At 41.4% G+C, this 24,603-nt stretch overlaps 1 protein-coding gene across 6 annotated transcripts in view; it reads right to left on the bottom strand.

The window, feature by feature from the left end:
* The window catches only part of fhit (fragile histidine triad diadenosine triphosphatase), a 208,918-nt gene that overhangs the window by 158,517 nt on the left and 25,798 nt on the right, over positions 1-24,603 (bottom strand). For 2 of the 6 annotated variants that reach the window (XM_042090343.1, XM_042090347.1), the window contains one exon: positions 4,882-5,024. The exons of the other annotated variants lie outside the window; for them this stretch is intronic. The gene's annotated coding sequence lies outside the window, so the exon portion shown is untranslated. The remainder of the gene's footprint in view (positions 1-4,881; positions 5,025-24,603) is intronic. 6 annotated transcript variants of the gene reach the window in all.

Raw genomic sequence — 24,603 nt, 5'->3', positions numbered from 1 at the left:
AGAAAATTAAGAGGACATTTACGAGAATGTTACTGCACGAGGCCCAATGTTCCCTTTTCGATAAAATATTACTCTGTCAAAAGTATTCATCTGTTTGAGTCCATTTTCATTAATACTTGTTGCTTTGAATATCCTTTAGGACAAAAAAGGAAGATGTTGAGCTACACTGGCCACTTATGATTAACTGTAGTTACCTGTTGCAACCAGCAGTTGATTTTAGAGGTGCACCTTACACATTTTTAAGAATTGTTTATGACACTTCTGATGTCAAAACAACACATGTGATTGCTAACAGCTTCAGTCAACACTTTATAGCACAACATCAGCATAAATTAGGTCTGTTATTACAGCCTACAACACATTGGTGCTACAATTTATGAGCTCTAGGCTGAGACATGAATTACTGGTCCTTTTAAAACCTGGCAAACCTGCGCTGTGGATTTATGGCACAAATAAAAGGCTGCATTTGAGATTAGATCAGAAAAGACTTTCTCTTGCGTCTTCCAGTTGCAACAGGAGATAACCATGACGGTTGCCAAGGTGCAGGGAATATAAACATCAGTGATCCAAGGTCATGCAACAATGCCGGCAATTGGCAGGACCTCCGATCAGTTTTATACACTTGAAGATGCTAAAAGTTGCCTGTAATTGCAGCCCAACGGCTGGCTTTGCATAATCCCTTAATTCTTCTTCTAATGAAAGCATATACTTTGGTTATAAGGATGCTCTAAGCAAAACAATAACACAACAAACAAAAAAAGGAAATCTTTAGGTTTACCTTGCAAATGGAATAATGTTAAAGCAGCTCTGGGAGAAGTGGCCCAGATCCATTGTGAAATGACTGCTAAGTATTTTTACTCCATACAAATCAATTTCAGCCAAAGCATTAGCCATTCAACGCAGGGAAAATTCCAGTCTTCACGAATGGCTATGCGTTTAGTGTGCTATTCCAGGGCTACCAGCAGACATAAAGTGACAAGTTAAAAGGCGCTTTAAGACCAGGAGCAAGATGTTCAGCTGATTTTATTTGACTGGAAATGAAGGACATCCAGTTTGGAGGGCTAACAGATCAGACAAACGGAGCCGTTAGTTCTTCGAATGAAACTGCACACTGCCCCGGAGTGTCTCCTCTCCTGGCCTCAGGGGCACAACAGAGTTATGAAGACTGTACAGCCAAATGCCCATCTGCTCCACTGAGAATGAACCAATACTGCATTATTTTCAACATGGGTCAAACAAAAATATATTTTTTTTATATATATATTAGTTTGCTAATTCATTTACATTGTTATTTAATGCAAGTCTCCCTGTTAACTCAAGCACCACATGGGTTCAGCCTGATCTCCAGGGCGATACACAGCACCCCAACAAGCCTCATCTCCACGGCGATACACAGCACCCCAACAAGCATCATCTCCACGGCGAGCACACCAACAAGCCTCATCTCCACGGCGATACACAGCACCCCAACAAGCCTCATCTCCACGGCGAGCACACCAACAAGCCTCATCTCCACGGCGATACACAGCACACCAACAAGGCTCATCCTGGATGGCTGCCACTGCGTGTCCAACATGAGACAGAAATAATCTCCTCCTGGTAATATCCAAGCCATTACTCAGCCCAAGGGTCCCACCCACCAGCTCGAATAAGTGCTTCCACAGGCATGCCTGCCTGCACCACCAGTGGTGAAGGAGAATAAACACACATAAAAAATAACAAATACCAAATATACCAAAAGCATTCATCTCGTGAAAATGGGACATTGCTGATCATTTCAATTCCTTACAAAATCCATCTTGTTTTAAGTAATTGTTAGTTATTTGAAAATTACTTAAAATTGCCCTTGTTATTTCTCATATTTTGGCATTTATTTATTTATTTATTTATTATTTTCATTAAAATGCAGTCTTTTATTGATGAAAACTGTAGCCACATCAGAACTTCAGAGGTCACTGTGAACTGTCAGAGAGAGCAAGAAAAGGGCAGACTTTGCCCTAAAACCCTGTTGTCAGTGTTCCTCAAGCACATAACAGTTCACTCAGTACTGATATGAATGGAGGGCAAGACATGTTAGCTCCAAGCACATAAGCACAACAAAAACCTCAAATGCTCTGCCTATGATCCTTGAGTTACACTGGAGGCAGCAAACTCATTTAATTGCAGAGACAAAGTCACAGAACATCAAATAAATAAATAAAGCATCAAATAAATAAATAAAAACAGCTAGGATAAATAATCAAAATTCATACTAAATATTGTGCATGGCGTCTGGCAGTTCGTGGTAGATTTATTTTCTATGGATAGTGCTCAACTGTCCATTTTGTCAGTTGATATGCAGGCAGGAAAAAATAATCCTACCTGCCAACTGCCAATTAAAAACGTTACAGTAGAGCCACCCCTCACCTTCTCACATCCCCCCTCTAACAGGTACAGTAGCCAATGAATTTAATAGACCACCTGGCTATAGCACAGCCTCTTAGCTAGACCGGGCTTCAGATTCAGCTATGCTACACCACACTGACAAGCCATTAATATGCAGGGCTTTGTTCTATTACACCACATGATGGAGAGGGCACAAGTGAGAACGCTCGACGGTCCACTTTCCCAAGGCTGTCTTGCGATCGCGTTCACGCGGCCGGCACATATGAGCCCAAGGTCCCGCATTATCACTGCGGAGTGGTGTGTCCCCAAATGAATGAATGCAGCGGGAGGAAGAGTACAGTATCCACATTCTAATTACTGTACTCTAATCAATGCCACCTGATACGTATCTGTTCAATAGATGAAGATGAGGGGGAGAGCGACGAAGAATGCGTAAATGACTATTAAGTATGTGCTATGCCCCCTAAGTTTGGTAAGAGCTGTCTGGAATGCAGTGAACGTAGGCGTTGACTCAAACTTTGAATTAATAAGGAGCCAGGTAATAAAAATAATCCGGTGTCATTGGTGTTTTTCCGACAGAAGCTGATATGTAATGAGATGATGTGTGATAACACCTCTACTTGTGCTTATAAAACCACCCAGATACGGTGCTGAGAAAGTGCTGTTCGAATTCACCGGATTTAGAAAGCAAATTACTTATTGCTTCTGCCACACTGAGAATATGGAAACAGGGTTTTCAGTGTAATTAATTATTTTTCTGATCTTGCCTGGGAGGTGGAACTTAGTAAATTGCACCCCTAATCAGGATAACCACTGTTTGTGTCAGCAGTAAATCCTATCAAATTAGCAGGTCCGTCATCATCGCACTGGTTATCTGGGATACATGAATCATTAGTAATAATAAACAGTCCGGAGGCTGTTTTAAAGGGTGTGCTCTGCAGATTTCACACGTCTGACTGACTTCCAGACACTGTTGCGTGCATTGTTGGTCGAAATAAAAAGAATAAGAAGTGCTGACTCTAAAAACATGCAGATACAGCACAGGGCTGATGACACAGCACTGACCCTGTGAAACCAATACAAAAACATGTGTTTACCCCTCTGCAAATAAGGGATGGTGTTAGGTCAAGCTCGGAGTTAAATGTGAATATTCAGATGTTGCACTCATCAAGGTCAGTGTTAGCCAAGCGTGCTTTTAAGATGCATAAAACTCATCAGAGCAGCTGGTTGGTGGGCAGTTTGTCATTAATTCACCTTGAGCTGTCTTCAACTAATAAACAAGCAACAGTTGCCATGTTCTTAGAGGCTGGGTTTCTGAAAGGACCCAAGGCAGGTTTTGTGTACACATTCAGCATAGCTATTTCTCCCCAGACAGAGCCATATGCCCACTCTCAAATGTCACTCATGAAAAACATCACAAGCACTAGTGGTGACAAAACGCCTGTACCTTCAGGAGTCCTCTTCTCCGAACCTCAACGGAAAGACTCTGCCGTCCTGACTGCACAACAAACACGTCCAATCAGCCTCACTCTGACATCTCACAAAAGTGTCTTTTTGAACATCTGATAGATGAATGTACTGACATTGCAGTTCAAAAGTAAAGACCTACAGTAGTAGAAAAAAGGATGATCCAAAACACAATGTGGTGTGCTTTGGAATAAAGACACTTGCCACAGTTTTTTATTTAAAAAAAAAGAGATATTTCAGTGATATTCTGATAATAGAAAGAGGTTCAGGGTACAGAGTGTCTTGATTGAAACAACAGAGAAAATGCTGTGGCTTATCTGCCCTCATGTGCTAGATTTAACAAATGAAAACAAATAAGGAAATCACCGATTTGAAACCAGCTAACCACAGTCACACAACTGCTTGATGTTCTACATAATTGTTTGATGTTCTACATGCAGACATGGATTACAGTGTGCGTGTATACTCTCTCACAAAAGTGAGTACACCCCTCACATTTTTGTAAATACTGTATTTTATTATATATTTTCATGGGACAACACTGAAGAAATGACACTTTGCTACAATGTAAAGTAGTCAGTGTACAGCTTGTATAACAGTGTAAATTCTCTATCCCCTCAAAATAACTCAGCACACAGCCATTAATGTCTAAACTGCAGGCAACAAAAGTGAGTATACCACTAACTGAAAATGTCCAAATTGGGCCAAAGTAGCCATTTTCCCTCCCCGGTGTCATGTGACTCGTTAGTGTTACAAGGTATCAGATGTGAATGGGGAGCAGATGTGTTACATTTGGTTTATCGCTCTCACACTCTCTCATTCTGGTCACTGGAAGTTCAACATGGCACCTCATGGCAAAGAACTCTCTGAGGATCAGAAAAAAAGAATTGTTGCTCTACATAAAGATGACCTATGCTACGTTTACACGTGGCCGGCTATTTTCACAAACGGACATTTCACCCTCTCCATTTTCAAAAATAACATTGTGCACACCTGTCAGTTTTCAGAAAAATGTTCCTTTACACTAACCCGGGTATATACCTTCAAGAGCATGCCAAACGGAAGGTGGAGGAGTGCAAGGTCTCGAACATCCACCAGCTCCACGATGTTGCCATGGTTCCAGTCACAGTGAAGCTCTGGTGAACTCCATGCCCAAGAAGATTCAGGCAGTGCTGGAAAATAATGGTGGCCACACAAAATATTGACACTTTGGGCACAATTTGGACATTTTCACTCAGGGGTGTACTCACTTTTGTTGTCAGTGGTTTAGACATTAATGGCGGTGTGTGGAGTTATTTTGAGGGGACAGCAAATGTACATTGTTATACAAGCCGTACACTCACTATTGTATCAAAGTGTAATTTCTTCAGTGTTGTCCCATGAAAAGATACAATAAAATATTTGCAAAAATGTGAGGGGTGGACTCATGTTTGTGAGATACTGTATTATGTTTCATGTGTCATGTCAATAAATTAACCCTCCTGTTGTGTCCAGTTTATGTTTACTAGTTTTGTGTTCCCGGTCAAAAATGGCCGCTGCATTATAACTTGTTATAAATCCATAGTTAGTAACACATATATTGTCATGTAATGTTGTGATAGACCTTTGTATCAACTTAAGTTCTATTGGATATTACCAATTTTGAACTTCTATTTGCTATTTATGGCTGTCAGTCCTCAGTGACCTGGGCTCATGCAAGTCAGAAAGGGAAGATACTTCCCAGTGGGGTTCCAGTGGGGGCTGGTGTGTGTGTGCGTGTGTGTGTGTGTGTGTGTGTGTGAGAATGTACAGAACCAGATACAGTCCATTTGATCAATAGGTATGTGCCTGAACTCAGTTTTATACAATGACCATTTTCTTACCCATTCATTTCAACCAGGAATACACATGGGCATTCTAAAGTTAAATAAAACACCCAAATTGTTATGAAAATTATAAAATTAGTTTTCTGTGTTCGGATGCCCTGTGTTAACAAAGTCATAAGCCTCATGATAGTCAGAGTAAATTAACAATATTTTTGAGAGAAAAGAATTGTCAGTCGGTCAAATTTGACCGGAGTCACAACAGGAAGGTTAAACTAAGACGGCAAAACAATGAATGAATGGCACATTTTTGTTCTAGCATAAAGCTTTTTCTATCTGTATTTCTAACTAATATGCTATTCAGCCAAGAACACTTCACGTTATTCTGCTGGCCAACAATTGCTCTGAGGTCATTTAAGTCCATGTGACACATATGACCTGACAAAGTTTTCCTTTTGGTTTTCAGCCAATTAACGGGCACGGTGTGAACGGCCTTTAATCTACTGTGATATCCCGATGTCCTTTTGATTTACCTTAAAATAGCCACGCTTCGCAGTGGAAAGGTCAGTGTGAGATCACACCTGTAATGCCTATGCTGTGGTTGAAAGGTGCACGGTGAGTGTACTTGAAAAGGTGTTCCATCCTGAGCCCATTTCTCTGCAGCTGTGTACTGCTCAGTATTTACTGAGATGACTGTCAGCCAATTAGAGGGGAGAGAGCGATGCAAACACTGTCGGCTGTATGAACATTATAAAGTCAATGCAGCGTAAACCCCAAGCAAACAAGCAGCAACCTGGTGCATGGAAATCCTAATGGCTTTGATGAAGAGGAAAGGCCCACAGAAAGAGGCGCCATGACACATTACTGGCAGAAGCCAAATCAGCAATTATGGCGGCAATTCTAAAACCATTAAGGAAAACTCAAGGGACATAAGGGTTCATTTGTTACTTACTGTAAGGGCCTAATATGTGCTCTTATAGACCAGTTGCAAAGCAAATGATTGGCAGATAGAGAGTCCTACATGCACAGCTGCTTGAGTCAGACACGTCTGAATTTGGCACAGAACAGACAAGCAGGACTCGCAGAATCCAAGTCCGGATTCAAAACTTTTTTTTTCTTTACACAGACAGGTGTGCAAAAGGTGCAAAAGGTGATGTGTGAGTCTGAATTTGGCCCCATTGGGGGTGTCATCTTAATTAAGGCATCTTAATGATTCAAATCATTTTCCAGAGGCCATCCCTCAACACAGCTGTCAGCAGACTTAAGGCTTTGAAAATTCCTTTCAAGACAACTTGCAGATACGCAATCAAACAAATTGACATTGGTTTTAGAAAACTTTTAAACAGCAGACAGTAATTTTAATATATTATCAGGAAGGTCTTTGAGAAAAAGAGAGAAATGTTTTAATTAAAAAAAGTTGTTTTCCCCAAGTCAAGGAAGCCAAAACATCACAGCCGTATCTGAGCTAATTGGGTTTTTTTTTTTACTGTCAAAGGCCTCAGACTGAAGGGGTTAGTCCTTGAGGTAGAGACCCCCAGGTCATGTTGTCTAATGAGTGGAGTCGTTTGAAGTTCCCCTAAAACAGTTGTCCCAACGAGTGCAGAGTCTGGGGAAAGCTCTTACAATCCCGCTCTCAGAGAAGCAACTTGAATCAAAAGGCACTTAATAGGGAGGCACAAGGCTTCATACGCGTTCTAACCTCTGGGGAGAAGAACAGAGGGGCAATGCTGCACTGAGCTGGCAAACTGTTCAAATGACAGCCTGAACAAAAATAAATAAATAAACAAACAAACAACCAGTAGTGCTAACTGACATGAATGACTAAAATGGCTTTGCTATGACCTCTATCAATAGCCCCCCCCCCCCCCCCCCTCTACTCATGAAAACAAAATATATACACTGTGAACTCTTCAGTTCTGTGTTTGGGCAAATGATTCTGAACAGAAAATATTCTTTCCCCCACAGGATAAATTCCATGACTTAATAAGACAGTGATGCATGTATCTGAATGTAATCAAGAAAAGATAAAAAATGATGGTTGCTAGGGTGACACAAGGGAAGAACACTGGGTCATCGCTGAGAGTTGACAAGATTCAAATCACAAGGTCCCAATCTCAACGCCAGGGCCTCCAGTTTGACCCGGCAACCCAGCAAATACAACTGTCAGTGTTGATGAGAGGAGAGGCGAATTTGGGTTCATTTCCCCAGTTACTGCCCGAACAAACTCCTTTTGTTTGGGTGGGAAGCCAGAACAATTGGAGCGTGGTCACGAGCAAGACAGTGGCACAGTCATGGCAGCCTGAGGACATTTGGGTTAGGTCCGAAGTCCTACAGGACACAGCGAAGAACGCAAAAAAAGAACCATACGATAGAACACTTTAGGCTTGTGGACTTCATCATGGTAAGACTTGACATCACACAAAGACAAACAAACAAACTGGTTTAAAGATAATGTGAAACTAGATGTACCGCATAGCGGTACAAAATATGACCGCCGCTCAGTCCTGTACATCCGTTCTGCGAAAATAAATCACACTTCAATTTGTCTCCATATTTTACTCCATCCCCCACTCTTGAAACTTTTGTGTATGCTTGTTTGGCATGCCTGAGTGTGTGTGTGTGGCTGCACAGAAAGTAGCCTACTGGTGCTGAAAAGGTGAATAGATTGTAGAATAGCCAAAGAAGATGTAGCATTGTTATAAAACCTTTAAAATCTCTAAACAATTACAAGTAGGGCAGTTCATCACAGTTCATCCATTGCAACTGGATTGATAAAAGGTCACTTACACCTGTAGGCTACATTGAATTTGGGAAAAGCAAAAGGTATCAGCATAATGTTATTTATTTATTTATTTATTTATTTATTTATTTATAAACAAAAACATCTCTGTCAGTTCCATGCCGTTTTTAACAGCTATCAAAAACAAAAGGTCATTTTTGGATGGATGGATTTTTTGTGAATGTTTCTTCTTCTACATAAGATTTTAGTCATCTTTAGTTCATGTAATACTTTATTGTCAATGCACAAATTAAGTAACAGTAGTCTGAAACGTTATTGTTAATGCACAAATTAAGTAACAGTAGTCTGAAACGAAATGCTGTTTTACATCTAACCAGTGGTGCAAATAACTGACATGTCCAAATGGGCCTTGATGAAATGTGTCGCTAGACTGTTCATACACATTTTAACGGGCCAAAGTTGAAGAGCTGTTGTCCGTTATTGTTCGTGCAAATATAGGCTGATTCATGTTCCCTTGCATTGTGTAACTGAGGTCCATGGCTAGTCTGGCTTTCACCAGACCAAGCTCAATCTTTTAAGAAATCAAAAAATAAATAGCGGGCAGATCAGGCTGGGTTCACCCAGCCTAGTCCATAGGCACCGGATATTGTTTAATTTTCCGATTGAGATATCCACGCTAAATGCAAAAATGCATCAGGGAGTTATGACAAAACTGTAACTAACAAACGAGATAATAGAAAGCTGTTAGCTTCCCTAAGATACAGGTAGGCTTATAAGGTAGGCCTATTTACAACATAAATTGTAAATAGGCTATGCTGGCGACACAAATAAAATCTCCTTTGGAAACCAATGGCTTACGCCTTACAGTATCAAGCGGACTTAAACTGCCATATCGTGGCGAAAAGTTGTAATAAAATTCACGCAGCTCCATGAGTCAAGGAAAGCGCGAATGAAGTAGCCACTTCTAAATGGGACCCACTACACAGTAGCTTAAGGTGTGCTGCTAAAGCAGCCATAATGAAAATAAGGTGTCATTGTTTGGATAGGCTACTTCACACACACGTGCTTTTTAATTTCACAGACTACAACTACCAAGCTGTAATCAAAGCACATCGATTTCCCCCTCACACCCTGCACGCACTTAAAACAAAATAAACAGGCGTCTCAGTCTCACGCATGTATAGGCAAAACTGTATCAGACCGGTGTAACGTTGGTAAATCTTCCATTGCACAGAATGATTTTTGTAGCATGTGCAACAAATGACAGTCGAAAGATACAATTACAGTGCTGCTATCAATTTGCTTGGTATAACCGCATTTATAGTTTTCTACAAATGCAATCAATCAAATTGGCCTCAATCACTCAACCAACGCTAACGGTAACATTACCTAGGTCTTTATTGATATTATAAGATTAACGTACCTGCAGTAAAAACCAAGCATGTCCGATAAACATCCTCAGATTTATTTCGGCTTCAAGAAGAAATGGGAATTACATTTCATGTGAACATCGTCCTATCCTTATTAGACGTTCTCTGCGGTAGCTAAACTACAGTCCTTGTAGGAAGCGTCCATTGTTTTTCCAAGCCACTTTTAACTTCCAACAAAATTACGTCTCACTGCAAGGATGCGCCATCTAGTGGACAAACGACTACTTATCGCCAATACTGGAAATGCAGCCATGACGATGATGAATATCTGGCTTTCTTTTAATCCTACTGAATTTGTAATTATGTATCGGCCGTTCTAATACCGATAGTATGTGGGTGCCTGTGTGTGTGTGCATGTGTATATGTGTGCACCGCTATCTACAGGCCAATGAGTGTACAGTCACTAAATGTGCACATAACCTAATTTTTTTTAGACCCCCCCATGGATGAAATTCTACGAAACTTGGCATACCCCCAGAGAATGCCAGGTCAATCATACACATAAAATTTGGTGCAGTTCTGGACATCTTAACTGAAGATAGGGGCGATTAAAGCAGAATAATATTGCATTTTCATTTTTTACCGGGGGGGTGCAAATCACAAATGAGTGATTATGGGCCAAGTTGATGTGGACCCTTGAGACCAACATACCATAAAAGATTCTTCATCCTCAGTGCCACGGTTCAGGTAGTTTTTTTTGCGGTTCGGGGGGCCCAACACGGGGGGGGGGTGGGAGTGGCCCCCGGGGACGAAACGAAATTGCTACATACCCACCAAATTTCATGTGCCCCGGTGGATCGGTGTCCCGGGTATCGTTGACCAAAACTTCAGGAAGTAGATGACGGGGAAAAAAAAAAAAAAAAAAAAACGTTGACAATCCCTATATGACCGCTTCGCTATCGATAATGACGAAGACTATATATTTTCAAAAACCAATCCCACCACACCACTCCACACCACACAAAGATACGGACACACAGCACACCTCGGAGTTTTCATTTCCCTCTCATGCGTTCCTCAGGTCTTTCCACGTTCACGCACACAGCGCTCGTGTTCCCTCACATGAATAATGCTGAGGAGTCTTCCGTTGCCGCAAAGCATGCATATTGCGTTTCAGCCCATGCGATGAAATTAATATTGTTTATGGGCGAGTGTGAATGTCTGTGGGTCTGCTCTCCAAGCTGTCATCTCGCCGAGCTTTTCTCTCCGGAGTTTGATTGTGTAAAATGAGTTGGAGAGCTCACCCACAGGGCAACGTGACTGAGCAAACACAATCATTTCATTTACACTTCAATTACGCTTGCATGAGGGCTTTTCTTCCCCTTTTAATTAAACTGTTGTACATGTTAGTACAGAACAACCCTGACTATATCAAATAAACACATTACAGGGGACAATGTGCTGTCCGACAAAAACAATGAGTGCAGTGAATAAAAAGAAAGCTAATCTCGGGGAAAAAATGAAACATCACAAATAACCATGAAATGATTTTCCTTGCAATTGTATGCTGGTATGAGAAATACTCCCCTACCCACCCCAACTCCATTCTTTTGTCATGCTACGCGCCTGTCTGTGTAACGCAGGCAAAACACAGAGCTGATCTATAGCCAACATGCCAGCGTTTCCTCATCCATCTAAGACATTTCAAACCTGAAGCTAATGAACATTTGTAAGATGCAGAGTGAGAAGACGAGCCAAGCTAAGATTCGGGCAAAACAAACCAACCATCCACTAGCGTCTCGTTTAAGGGCGCATTAATAATTCAAGTGAGGTAGTAAATTTTAGGCGCACTTGATAGCACATTAATATGTGTGAGTGAGAGAGTGGGGCTGGGGCTGGGGCTGGCCAGTGGCTGGCTCGATGCAGTGTGTCAGCAGGTTCTCTCGGTAAGAGAGTTGTCGAGCCACTCCACTCCAGCCTCCTCCCCCTTTCCTTAATTGCCTGCTGGCAAGCGAGTCTTCCAGCGCCCACCGTGCCACTGCCCCCCCACCACCCATCCACCCAGCCCCTACCCCATCCAGCCTTGGCTACAGCCAAAAACAGATTTAAAGATGGGAAAGAACAACTGTGACAGGTGTTGCGGAGCACAAAAGCACATGTGGCTGGCCAACGATGGAGCAATTAGGCCTGGCTCTTATAATGAAGCTGGACACATTACAAATCACAACTGATCCCTCCGAACAATTAACACACTGCCTCTCCAAAAGTACACACCACTAATACTATTCAAAATATTGTGGGCACACAATAGGCTATTGTGCAGTCTTTTGTGTGCCCTGCAAGAGATTCAACACTGAAGCATAGTGAGACAACATTAATTATTTGGCAGTACGACACTGATGGTTAAGTCTCGGTCTAATGTGTGTACCAGAATGGAGATTAGTCTTCACAACACTCAGTCAATCATGGATTAATTAGTGATTACTTGATTGGTTTTGTCGAGAATCTTCCCTCAAATATGTGCAAATGTGTACTTTGAGGTTCTTTGAGAATTGTAAGAAATTTCTTGTAGGAAATTGCTTCGAATGTTGCCCACATGACTCAGTGAGGAGGGTATGATTCCCGGGGTGGGTGGGAACAGAAATGCACAGCTGCCTTACTCATAACCGTAGCCATGGTAGCTCATATTAATAAAGTCAACTTGAAGGGATGAATTTGGCCAGTCTATGTGTCCATTTATAGGGACTCTCTTGAGACTGAAAGGATTGTATGTAAACATCTGAAAGAAAATGGGAAGAGAATGTACTGTAAATGTAATATTATGGTAAAGTAGCACTTTGTAAAGTGAAATTTGGAGGAATTCGTTCATAGACGAATATGCTTATCATCCTAATTGTTTAGTAGACATTGAGCATTCACTCAGATATTTACAACTAATTGATAGCTTCAACAAATGTCCCTCAAACTTACACTGATAGAAATGTTTGTAGCAGATAAATTATGTACACACAAACACACAAAATAGAAGTCTGTCCAGTCAAGGCTCAAAAAAACAAAAACAGAAACATACTCAGTTTAAAGCAAGAATATTCTTGAGAGGAAATATCAAAACCACCCCACACAGACCTCATATTGCTTAAAGCTTCGCTGCCCCTCAGCTGCCCCTCAGCAGAGCCCTCAAAATAACTTCCCGCTCCATTTCTATGGTAGCTAACGCATTACAGTTTGTATCTTTCCAATGTTCTCTCTTACTGTACATTCTCTCTCTCTCTCACACACTCACACACACACACACACAGTCATTACAGAGGATATCCAACAGCTACTAATCCACAGTCTCTTCACAAGTGACTGTATTATAAAATTGGATTGTTGGACCAGACTTTTACTGCTGGATAAATCAAAGTAATAAGACCAATTATTTCCATTTCCTATAACTATAAAGCTAAAAGTCTATTAGCAGCACTATGATTATGGCTAAATAACAAAAGGACATATTGCACGCTCAGGTACAGCTTCTCGGGCCAGTTCACACACACACACACACACACACACACACACACACAGTTTTTTGTTTAAAGGGACACCAGGCAACGTTTTCGTGTTAATTAATCATCTTCGTAAGTCGGCATATGGTTAAATGACTCATTACAGGGCGAATGAAGGCTCTCTCGCCCGCCCCTATTGCCTGTAGGAAGAATATCCCACTTGGTGTATCCTACCCGCCGTCCGAAGCAGGATCAGTTTACAGCACAGAGGCAGGCTAATGAAACGCTAGAGATTGTTGCAAACGTGGCAGAGCCGGCGAAGAAGCAGCGAAAACCCTTGACGGAAGACGCAAAGAAAAGGAAAAGGGCTTCAGACGAGCGAGGGGGAGTTTCGTAGAGAAAAAACATCAGGCTTGCCTGGAGTCCCTTTAAATGATCATGAGTATCTGCAGTCAATCCCAAACAAGGGTGGCACCTGACATGAATATGCATGGGGTAGGCTCTGGCAATTAAAAAATTGTCACTGGCGCGTCTGCCCAAGACAGAGAAAGGGAAGAGCTGCAGGCCATTCAATGGAAAGGAGACGCAGTTTCATTCCCCTTGCATATCCCTCAATGCTGTACTGTTCATCTGGCATCTGAACTGGTTCTCCCCATCCCGTCTCCTTCAGCCACGTCTCTACATAGACCAGATCTCTACATAGACCAGATCTCTACATAGACCACGTCTCTACATAGACCAGGTCTCTACATAGACCAGATCTCTACATAGACCAGATCTCTACATAGACCACGTCTCTACATAGACCAGGTCTCTACATAGACCAGATCTCTACATAGACCACGTCTCTACATAGACCAGGTCTCTACATAGACCAGGTCTTACGGCGACCCTTGCGTTCCTTATGTGATTAGCACACACGTGTACAGCGCTATTCATCAATGCACTAAAGATAAGCTATAACCTGTGGTGAAGAGAGTAATTCATTCCTCATCTGCTTTAAAAAAAAAAAAGTAATTTTTTTCAAGATTTATGCAGGCTCCTATAATTATGTTTCTATTAAAAGTATTAAACACGTAAATAAGTAAACAAAAAAAAAAAAAAAAAGTATTGTTAATTGTCAAGATAACCTAGAGGAGAAAAAAACACTCTTTTCCTTCGTCTCCTTTGCCTTCTTAATTCTCCTCTTTTTTTAACGAGCATGATGTCGAATGATTAACATGTAATATGGCTCATCAAGGAGTACTAAAGACAGTGCTGTGACTGCACCATAAAAACCACCCTCGACAAAAGAAGTCAATTCTGAGCCTGGCTGAACTGCTTCCAGATGTCCCACTATTTATAAAGGCAACAGATGAAATGAACTTAAAAATGCTTGAGGGTGCCATTTTCCCAGATGACAGTGCATTTGGTTCTTTTAAAATAGAATTCAGTTTAGGTGTCTCCGCAAGCATAAAGAAGGGAAAAAAAGCTGTTTTCTCTTGAGTTTGTGGGAAAGAGGCATCGTAATCCATTTTTCATGAAGAATCTAATTTTCTTCCAACTATGAGGGTGACAACTCCCTATCTAACATAATGGAATTTTAAGAGCGTAATATTGCCACTTGGAGGGTGGTTAAGTCATGACTTTACAGAATGGCAGAATGGGCAAGTGCTCTACACTGCTAAACACAAACCTCCTTTAAAACTAAAAATAATGGTCATAAACGAAGTGCCTACAGACATACAAAAGATGAATACACATCTCCCACAAAGGACAAATTAAACTTGTTTTTTAATTTGTGTAATATATGTCCAAGGACCTCATAAGTAAGAGTAGTAAGACAGACCAACGACAGAGTGTGGTGTTGAGCAGAGGGCCCCCCTCTGCTGGAGTAAGATGGTATGACCCACCGGCTCCAGCAGCACCTTGTGCTAGGCAGGCTCACCTCTCCATCCCTGTGAATCAGGGGGCCCTGCTAAGTGTGTGCAAACAAGGGCAGTACACAGACAGCTGTATGGAGACAGAAACAGGTGAGGAACAGCAGCACTTCACACCACTATGAGCTCTGCCATCACTCTCTGACATTTTCCTGGAGGTTCGTCCCTGAAATGAATAAACAACAAGGAACCCCGACAAATAAAGGGCCGGCAATATTATCAGTGGTCGACATACACTGCTGTTACCAGTCTCCATGTGCCTTCATCCTACTTAATGGCCTTTACATTACAATATGCAAGAAGCAGGTGTAAAGTTCTGAATGGTTGGCACTACGGTCGGGAACCAAAATATTAGAATAGAGTAGAATCGATAAGAAAAATGTATTTCAAACACAATAGCCCCTTTATTATTGCAAACAACAACAAGTAAAGACATTTGTCACCTATTTTGAGACTCTCCAAAACAGGGCCTAGTAGCTATTTTAATTAGCAACTCAAGATTGATCCGTACATGTATTATTAAAGCCTTACTGTTTATTTGTCTGTGGATCAATGCCTGTAAATAAACCTTCACTTCTTAATTGTTCAGTTAAGGCTTAGAACATAAACTACTCCTGGAATAAAGAATACAGACCTATCTAAACATTTTATTTACCTTTTGGTATCGATAGAAACCAGAATCGATAAGCAGAATCGGAATCAAAATATTAACCATTCCCAGCCCTCGCTAGTACTGTGTTATCTTAAATCAGTCTTGCCGCGGAAAGGGTCAGGTAAAAGTGCTACTCTTTGGCCGGAGCTGGACTCTGAGAGTGTGTTTCCGCTCCTCCGAAGACATGTGTTAGGAAGTAGGCGAGCAGAGCATTAGATATCATTATCCAGGTGGCCGAGGAGACACTCCAGCTCTATTACTGTGATAAGAGCAAATGGTGACACGCCACCACCAGCACATGGAAAATAAACACATTTAATGAGAGAGTGGCAAAGGCTGGGGAAGTCACAGTGCTTAATGGAAAACCTCCTTTCTCCACAGAACATCACAACATGCACTCAGCCAATGTACAAAAATGTCCTTTGCAGGTGGAAGCAAAAGAGTTCAGTGGAATATGAGACTAAAACTATTGTGGAGACTGGATCAAACAATATTAAAACATGCCGACAAACTTCATATTAAATGCAGTTTGCCTTTTTACTTTTGTGCTTTTGTTCTTTTTTCTTTCTAACTCCCAATCGAAGTGTTGAAAGCCACCTGATGTGTTGAATACGATGTCATTGATGGAAAGACCGTAAAGAGACAAAAGGGACAACATGCAGGAGTTACGAGGCTCCAGCTGCAGGTTGTAAAACAGGCCGCTAACCTAGCCGCTGTGTGCGTGTGCGTCTGTGTGTGCCCGCGGCAGATTGTATCGGCGCCTGGACCCACTTTTATTTGCCCATTGACCTTGCTGTTCACACCACTTCTCATGCTGCCCCATGTCTGCTGCCCGTACTTGTGGTCACTGACAGGGCAGAGGCAATGCAAATTGAGAAGCATTTCAGAGTATATATACAGTGAAACCTATACATTCATATACCATATACTAGGTACAAAAAAAAAAAAACTCATATAGCAAAAAGTAATAACAAGTCTGAATAATGGCTGAATAGCCTATTGTCATACTTCCTCATGCATACTTTCTCATATTGCTACTGGTCAGGAAGACCAACAAAATATTTATCTTATAAGCTTTAGTTTCGTTCCCCTCCAGTTCCTCTTCTGATGCCTCACCAGCAGTCAAATAAATGTAATTTTCCACCGGCTCGTAAGAAAAATGACATGAGAAACACATCGCCCCTGGAAAAAAATGCTACAAAGTCATTTATTAGAATGTAATCTCTAGTGACAGACCAGCTCTTTTCCTCCAAATACACACACACACACACACACACACACGGGTGAGTCAAGATCTTACAGAAACCTTTTACAGAAAAAAAGGCTACTAATGTAGAACTAGCCGGCTGTGAGAGATACTGCCATACAAAAGGCTGCTGAAGAGAGAGATCCTAAAGAAGACAAGTCTGCTGTGTGTGGTCTCAGAGAAGAGAGAAGACGGCCTGCCATGGTGGCACAGTGCATCTCCACGGACTTCTTTAACAGCCACTGACAGTTAGTGTCACCGCCCTAAGGCTCCAGACTGCTTCCCTAAAAATATAAAAAACTACAGCCTCAGGACCAAGTCAGCAGCTCCTCAACATTGACCCCCCATGCAACAGTTTGCTGTCAATTTGAGACTCTGGTAAAAATAGCAGAGCTTTAAAACCAGGAGAAATCATGTTCTTCTCACGCAGCTAGGCCCCCCAATCCTAAATTCACAATATTTTCATGTATTGTGATTTAAATACTGAAACGAACCTGTTTTTAACATCATATTGTGTAGGCCATCTAGGGGACATTTGGCTCAGGTATGAGTCATAACAAGTGAGGAAATGTGGAGAGGAAATGTGCGCTGCATGCAGAATGGAGTGATATTATGAACTTTACAAACAGCTTGTTTCTTGGCTTTACAGGAGCATAAGCAAAATTCCTTTCACTGTCTAGCTCTGGAGAGAATTTCTGACGATGACTCAACTAGGAACGTGTAACCACCAGAGACGTTCTGGCCCAAGTGCACACGGTCCGTATGCCCAACAGTCTGCCCACTCTCTGAGTCACCGGTCAGCCACATGGTGAATGGCGAGATCCCCCCCCCCCAAAAAAAAAATAAATAAATAAAAAATAAATAAATAAAAAATAAAATAAAATAAAGATTGTAGACTGAAGAGGTGAACATAGCATCAGACCTGCTGGCAGACAAACCCTGTGCTACAAAGAAACCAGCAAACCCAACATGAAGGCTTGGACTCCTGACCTTCCGGCATATGATATGAAGCCATAGCCGCCCACCACAGCAGTTTGCAGCTAGCTGTCAGAGCAGCCATTAAGAAGGCTATAAAGGGCAGGTAGCTTCTACAAGCCATGGGAGACAGAGAACAGGAGCATGTCGGCAATGCAGGGAAGCTACATCTCCATCAAAGTCCAGTTATGCTTTCTCTTTTCGACATCTCCAACAAGGTCTGCAGCTCCAGACTCCAAGTGCCCACAGCAGATGCTGTCAGTATATAAAGAGAATGAAGTGAAAAGTCTTGTCTGAAATCCTCACTGCAATGCAAGACTCCATCACCTCTTGAGACAAACAGACGGAGGAGAATAATACAAGGCTAATTGTTTCCAGTAAAATAAAGTCTGCCATGAATTGCAAACCAAAAACACAGCAGTTAAACACATAAACAGACTGCAGAAATATTAAATAATATTTAGAGATTGCTGTCTGACTAACATGTGAAATGATTAACTATGGAAATAGATTGCTAGATAGATAGATAGATAGATTAGTAGACTGTTTGCATTTCACCTTTTCTAACCTTAATTTCCTTCAAGCGAGCTCACATGTTTGTTTACATTCATTCATGTAAGACCAAAAACCTCAAATTAATCAGGTGCATAATGATACGTGTTATCAAGCAGGAACTTCACACAGCATGTTGTTGATGTATGTTGACAATGAACCCAGCGGAATTAATTGCATCCATCGGTGGTGTGACAGTGGCAGAGAAACCATCATGGATGCAGAATTACTTTCAAATCTGCCATGTATACAAATATTCTTTATTTATAGCAATCATTAGCTCATGAGCCTAGGATGCAGACTGATCTATTTTGTAGTTTAAACTGTGGCAGAGACGGTTGCAGATTGTTTTTGAACAAGCCTAGAAAGACAATGGTAGTTAAAAGCAATGCTATACACAAACTCACAGATGTGCACAATTCCAAAAGTGTGTCATGCTTCATAGAACAAGCCGATGTTAATACTCCGAGTGTGTGTTTTTATCCTGATATATTCCCGGATAGGAGCACACATAGTGAGAGCAAAGCCCCTGAGCAAGCTCAGTCAGAGACACCGATGGTGCTCAAGCTTGTCAGGAATCTGTTCCCAAGTAGCTTTTCAGAAGTCCACCGAGACACCTCGTCTCCGTTGTAGGATTTCCAAAGAGGCGGGATGTTCGTAGTCGAGTTCCTCGATTTCCAGCTCTGGGGGACCTCAAATGAATATCTCAGATTCAATTATATTTGTCCTTATAAAGGGTAGTTGCTTAACATACCAAAGGCATGGTTAATATTTCATTTATTCCATGCAAAACAAAACCCTGTTTTCGCCAAAGTTCTCACCTGTAGAACTTTTCCACACAGTTTCAAATAGTGGCTTCAAATAGCCCTGCTAACTTCAATTCTAACCAGGGGTTTTACCCACCTATTGAAGGCAAACTGACATGCTCCGAGTAAGAATTTTAACAAATCACAGCATTACAGGCAAATATTACACTAGAAAAACACCGGTGAAACATTCTCTGGACTACAAAATAACACTACCCATACTGAAGCCAAACTTAAATATGCTCTGGTACAGATGAACAGGAAGTGAAGACCACAACACAGGACAAAGACAAACAAGACACATTTGGGCCAAGATGTGGTGGCACAAGCAGCAGTGTCCTGATCACCTACGGGTTGTATTCTGACGTGTGGTCATTTCCCAACACTCCCCCTCCCCCCCCCCCCATAATGGAAAAAAGCCTCAATATGCACTTAAACATCACAGAATGCATAAAAGCATTGTATAAAAGCAGTGTGCCCCCTCCATGGTTGTCATATGCTGCACAAGAGGAATCATCAGTCCGATCACAACAAGTAAACAGCACAACAAGTAAACAGCACTGATGCCTCCGCTTTGCCATGAGTCAGTGGAGAATTCTGTGATTACCCTATTGCTATAATAGTCATTACACACACACACACACACACACGCACACACACACACACACAGACAGACAGACAGACAGACAGACAGACAGACAGATAGACAGACAGACAGAGAGATGATTCTGCAGAATTATTGTGTTACATGCTTCAAATGTAAAGCACTTTGAGCTGCATTCTGTGTATGAAAGGTGCTATACAAATAAAGCTTATTATTATTATTATTATTATTACTATCAGAAACTGATAACACTATAAGAGACTGTTCTATCTGCCTGGGTTATTTAGAAGAGTGTGTGTGGGCTTTAGCGTTTGTTTTCTTGAGGAGAATGAGGATCATGCTGAATAGTTCACACAGGATATATTCTGACCTTGCTGGAGGGTAAGAGAGAGGATTTCATATAATTGGGATCACAAGATCAAGTCTGTATAGTTATTTCCACAGTTTCAGTCAAAACCTTTGTGGCCGTGTATAAACTTGCCTTGATCACCCTTTAGTAACACTCAAGAGGCAGACGAAAACCCAGAAGCTTACTAAACCAATAACCAGCAAACCCTTCCAACAGAAAGATGTATAAAGGTGGATTTACTGATGCCAGCCATTCAAAGTGTACATGTTTGTGTTGAAACAAAGTGATCAGATTAATGGAATCCACCGACTGTATCTTGAAAGCAAACAACTTGAACAACTCACTTGTCATACGACCACAGGAAAGTGATCACTTTTCAAAAATATTTTTTTAATTTTTCAAATTTTGTTGTTCAAATTCTACAACATTTTAAAGTGCTGGGTAAAAGGATATGCAGTATGAAAGGGTAAAAGTAACCTGGCATGGCCCAGTACTGCGCACCACTAAAAGATTCAGTGGTGGTACACAGAACTGGGAAGAGGAGAGAGCAGCTGCCTACTAAAACCCACATTCAAAACCAGTCACAGTCACACATCCTGCAGGAAACACATGGTTATGTCATCTAAAACAACACATAGGTTGTTCTGAACTGCTTCTTCTTTGTCCGCGCTCTGTCTTTAAAATCATGGATTCTGCTTCTCGCGATGTCTTGAGACTTTGTGAGACTGAAGGTCGGCGGGTAGGATACATCGAACTTCCAAGTGAGATATTCTTTCTAGGTAGTAGGGGCGGGCGAGAGAGCCTTCATTCGCCCCGTATTGAGCGTATTGAGTCATTTAACCATATATCGACTTACGAAGATGATTAATTAACACGGAAACGTTGCCTGGTGTCCCTTTAACGTTAGCGTGAGCGTTTCGCCCAACATGCTGCAGCTGACTGATAACAGTTGTGAGGATTTTGAAAGTTTTGTCATATGGATAGATAGAAACTTTAATAATCCCAAAGGGAAATTCAAACTTCCAGTCACTCAGTACCACTGTCTTGTGTTTCAAATTTTTCTTTGTACTCCATATAATCTCTCAACTATTGATATTTTTCAACGGTGCATGAAGTTGAGGAGAGGTGCATGAACAAATTTATGAAGCAATGAAGGTTGTGGTTGTAGTACTGGAAAGAATTCAAAACTAAGGACAGGACTCTGCCCTTTCGTCTAAATGCCACTTTTATTTTCTTTAAATAATCAAATGAATGTGGCTTTTGAGTCAAACATTTTTTTGAGTAAACACAAAGATTTTTGTTTGTTTTGACTTCAAAGTGCAAAAATGTGCAGCATACTGTACTATAAACAAAGTCACAACATCTATATGGCCTGTTCACTATACGCCTGTTTGCACCTGTGTTTCGTGCTGTGCATGAGGTGTTGTTTGTTTGTTATGGCAGGACCCACTACCGTCCTGTCCGTGCCACTCAGCTGAGACATGCTTCCGCACGCTGTCAACGGCCAGAGAGGTTCCCGCTCTGTCAGCTTCGATAAACTCTCACCATCGAGATTCTCTTCACTCAATATCCAACCAATATTTCACACTTGAAACTGTTGAAAGGAATCTCCAAAGAGCACAAATATGACAATGACAACAAAGCTCAAAGTGTAGAGACGACCTCTTTGGTTTTACTAAAGGTGTACAGTGCATAGTAATGCAGCATTAAAACACCACAATTAGCAATGGTAGACTGGTGCACGACAGATTTTGTCCAAAAAATCCACAGTACAAAACCCTGTTCAAGTGGTTAACAGGCATCTAGTGAATTCAAAAGAGGTCTTAATTTACACTTTAAATTGTGTAACTCAATGCCATTATACTCCTCCAAACACTATTGATTCAGACAAGAACGGTAGTTCTTGACAAATTAACAAATCTTCCCATGCTTCATATAATAACTTTTCCCTCTGATTACAAGAGCAGTTTAAATAACGAAAAGCTCAAGAGCAGATCGATAAGTGACCAACTGAAGTAGGTTTTACTCAAATTACCAGCACACATGCAGGCAGTAGCATAATATTACTATGAGAAGCAGTACCTTAGACCATTTGTAAGTCCTGAGGAGACACACACCTGTGAAACCATTTCATCAGTGATGATGATAACAATGATGATGAAGATAAACATTATGTTAATACAGGTTAAAACTGTTGACTCATTTACCAACAACACAAAAAATATCACATTAGTTGCTGTTTTAGGGGACACATGATGTTCTTGGCACCGACATTGATTATGTACACATGAATATGTGAATACAGTAATCAATATTTAATATATCACTGATATTTTACACTGCAGTATCTCATCATTTCCCCATCTAAACATAATTTGCATTCTCCCTCATGGCAGAGTGGATATGCGTGACAATGATGAACTATGCTTCTCTCTGTTTTCAATCCAATGCCATGTCTAAAAATATGAGAATGAACAGACTCTAATGCGAATAAGACAGCAAATTGCCAAAGCTTTCCTTAAAAAAAGGCTGGCTAATACATTTTCTAATTTTCATGCTTTAATCCTCGAAATACATTTGTTTGTATTATTGCATAATGGTTATGGTTACAGACAAGATGGTTAGAGCTCAAGGTCGAGCTAAAAATTATTGTTTATGAAGCATTATTATCATTCTGCTATGTGCAAAACTGAGTTGTGTGTAGGGCTGCAGCTATCAATTCTTTTTGTAATCGATTACTCTAGCACTTTATCGATCGATTAATCGGATATTTTTTTTTCACATTTTTAAACAACCAAAACAAATAATGCATAACGAAAATGACATGGCTGTAAAATGATCAAGCAATTGGCATAGAGGTATTTATTCTAACTCCAACATCGATGAATCGTTTCAGCCCTAGTTGTGTGGTTAGTTTCTTTCCCTGCCAGTCCTCTTGCTAATTACTGAAAGGGCTAGGGTGTAGGCCTCAATAATCTAAAGCAGGTGCCAAAATGGCTGTGTCCATCATATTTATTAAAGAGACGTATTGATGTTATTGAATTTGGTGGACTATTGATTGGCCTGCTGGCAGACAACTGTATTTATTGGCTTTTTCTAGCGCTCATTCCAATTAATGTACACACAGCCGCATGTTAAAACAAAGTCCATAAGGGACGTGGCACCATTCCCCAGCGGACTATCTCCCGCGGCACCTTATGTTAGCCTGTTCTCTTCAAACATGTTAAATCAGAGCTACACAAAACAGCCGTCTGCGATGCCCTCAGGGCGCCTTAAAGTACATATGGCTCGATTCCTGACGCCAGGACAGGTATTGCCTGTTCCTGCACGCGGCTATCCAGGCCGATAGCCTGCAGATGGCGGATGGATGCACGCCCGCTCTCGGGCTACAGCCGTCCATCTGGACTGGTTTTCAGGTAGGGCGCAATTCCCTGCCACAAAGAGCACGGACATCAAAGCGGGAAACAATATGGCCGATCATGAAAGGGAGGCAGTGATTTTACTTAAGCCGTGGTCAAGAGAGGATATCTCTCTGTTGGAGAGCCAAAACTCAGCAGTGTGCTACCATTTCCAACAGAAGGAGAGAAAGACAGAAGGAGGCAGGAGGGATGGAGAGAAAAAGAATGGGGATAGATGAAGAGAGAGAGAGAGCGAGAGAGAGAACGAGAGAGAGAATGAAATAAGCCTGACTTTGTGCAGCAGCTGGCTTCATTTGTCGGCAGAACTGCTTGCGGAGTGAACACCTTCAAATACAAAGGGAGGAAGAAACTGGAACACAATACTTTTCCGAGAATCCATGATAGGAGCACTTTTCATTATCATAACAAACTCACTCTTTCTCTCTCTCTCTCTCTTTCTCTCTTTCTCTCTTACACACTAATGGTGAACCAGCAAGTGGTGAGACAGTACCAGAGACCGTTTCTTATTCATGCAGACATGCACAAATTCCCAGAATATGGTTTTCTTGTGCCCTTTGAAATGCACACCTCAAGAAGAGTCAGGCAGAATTTTCAAACATGGCACCCCAGGATAGAGACACTTCCAGAGGATGAGTGTTTTTCTGTCCACTCTGAAAGCCTTCAAGGACTTCATATTTCCCAGTACAGCATGAAAGAGTTCACCTTGCCAAGTCGGTTTATGCAACTGTATTTGCCATTTTTTGTTTGAAACTCAGTGATGGACACCGCAATAGATTGCTCGTAGTACTGACAACAATCAGAACTTTCCAAAATCAGAGGGACGAGCATT

This window comes from Alosa sapidissima, chromosome 4 (assembly GCF_018492685.1).
Source record: "Alosa sapidissima isolate fAloSap1 chromosome 4, fAloSap1.pri, whole genome shotgun sequence".
NCBI classification, from domain to species: Eukaryota; Metazoa; Chordata; class Actinopteri; order Clupeiformes; family Clupeidae; genus Alosa; species Alosa sapidissima.
This window is presented reverse-complemented; position numbering and strand designations above follow the sequence as displayed.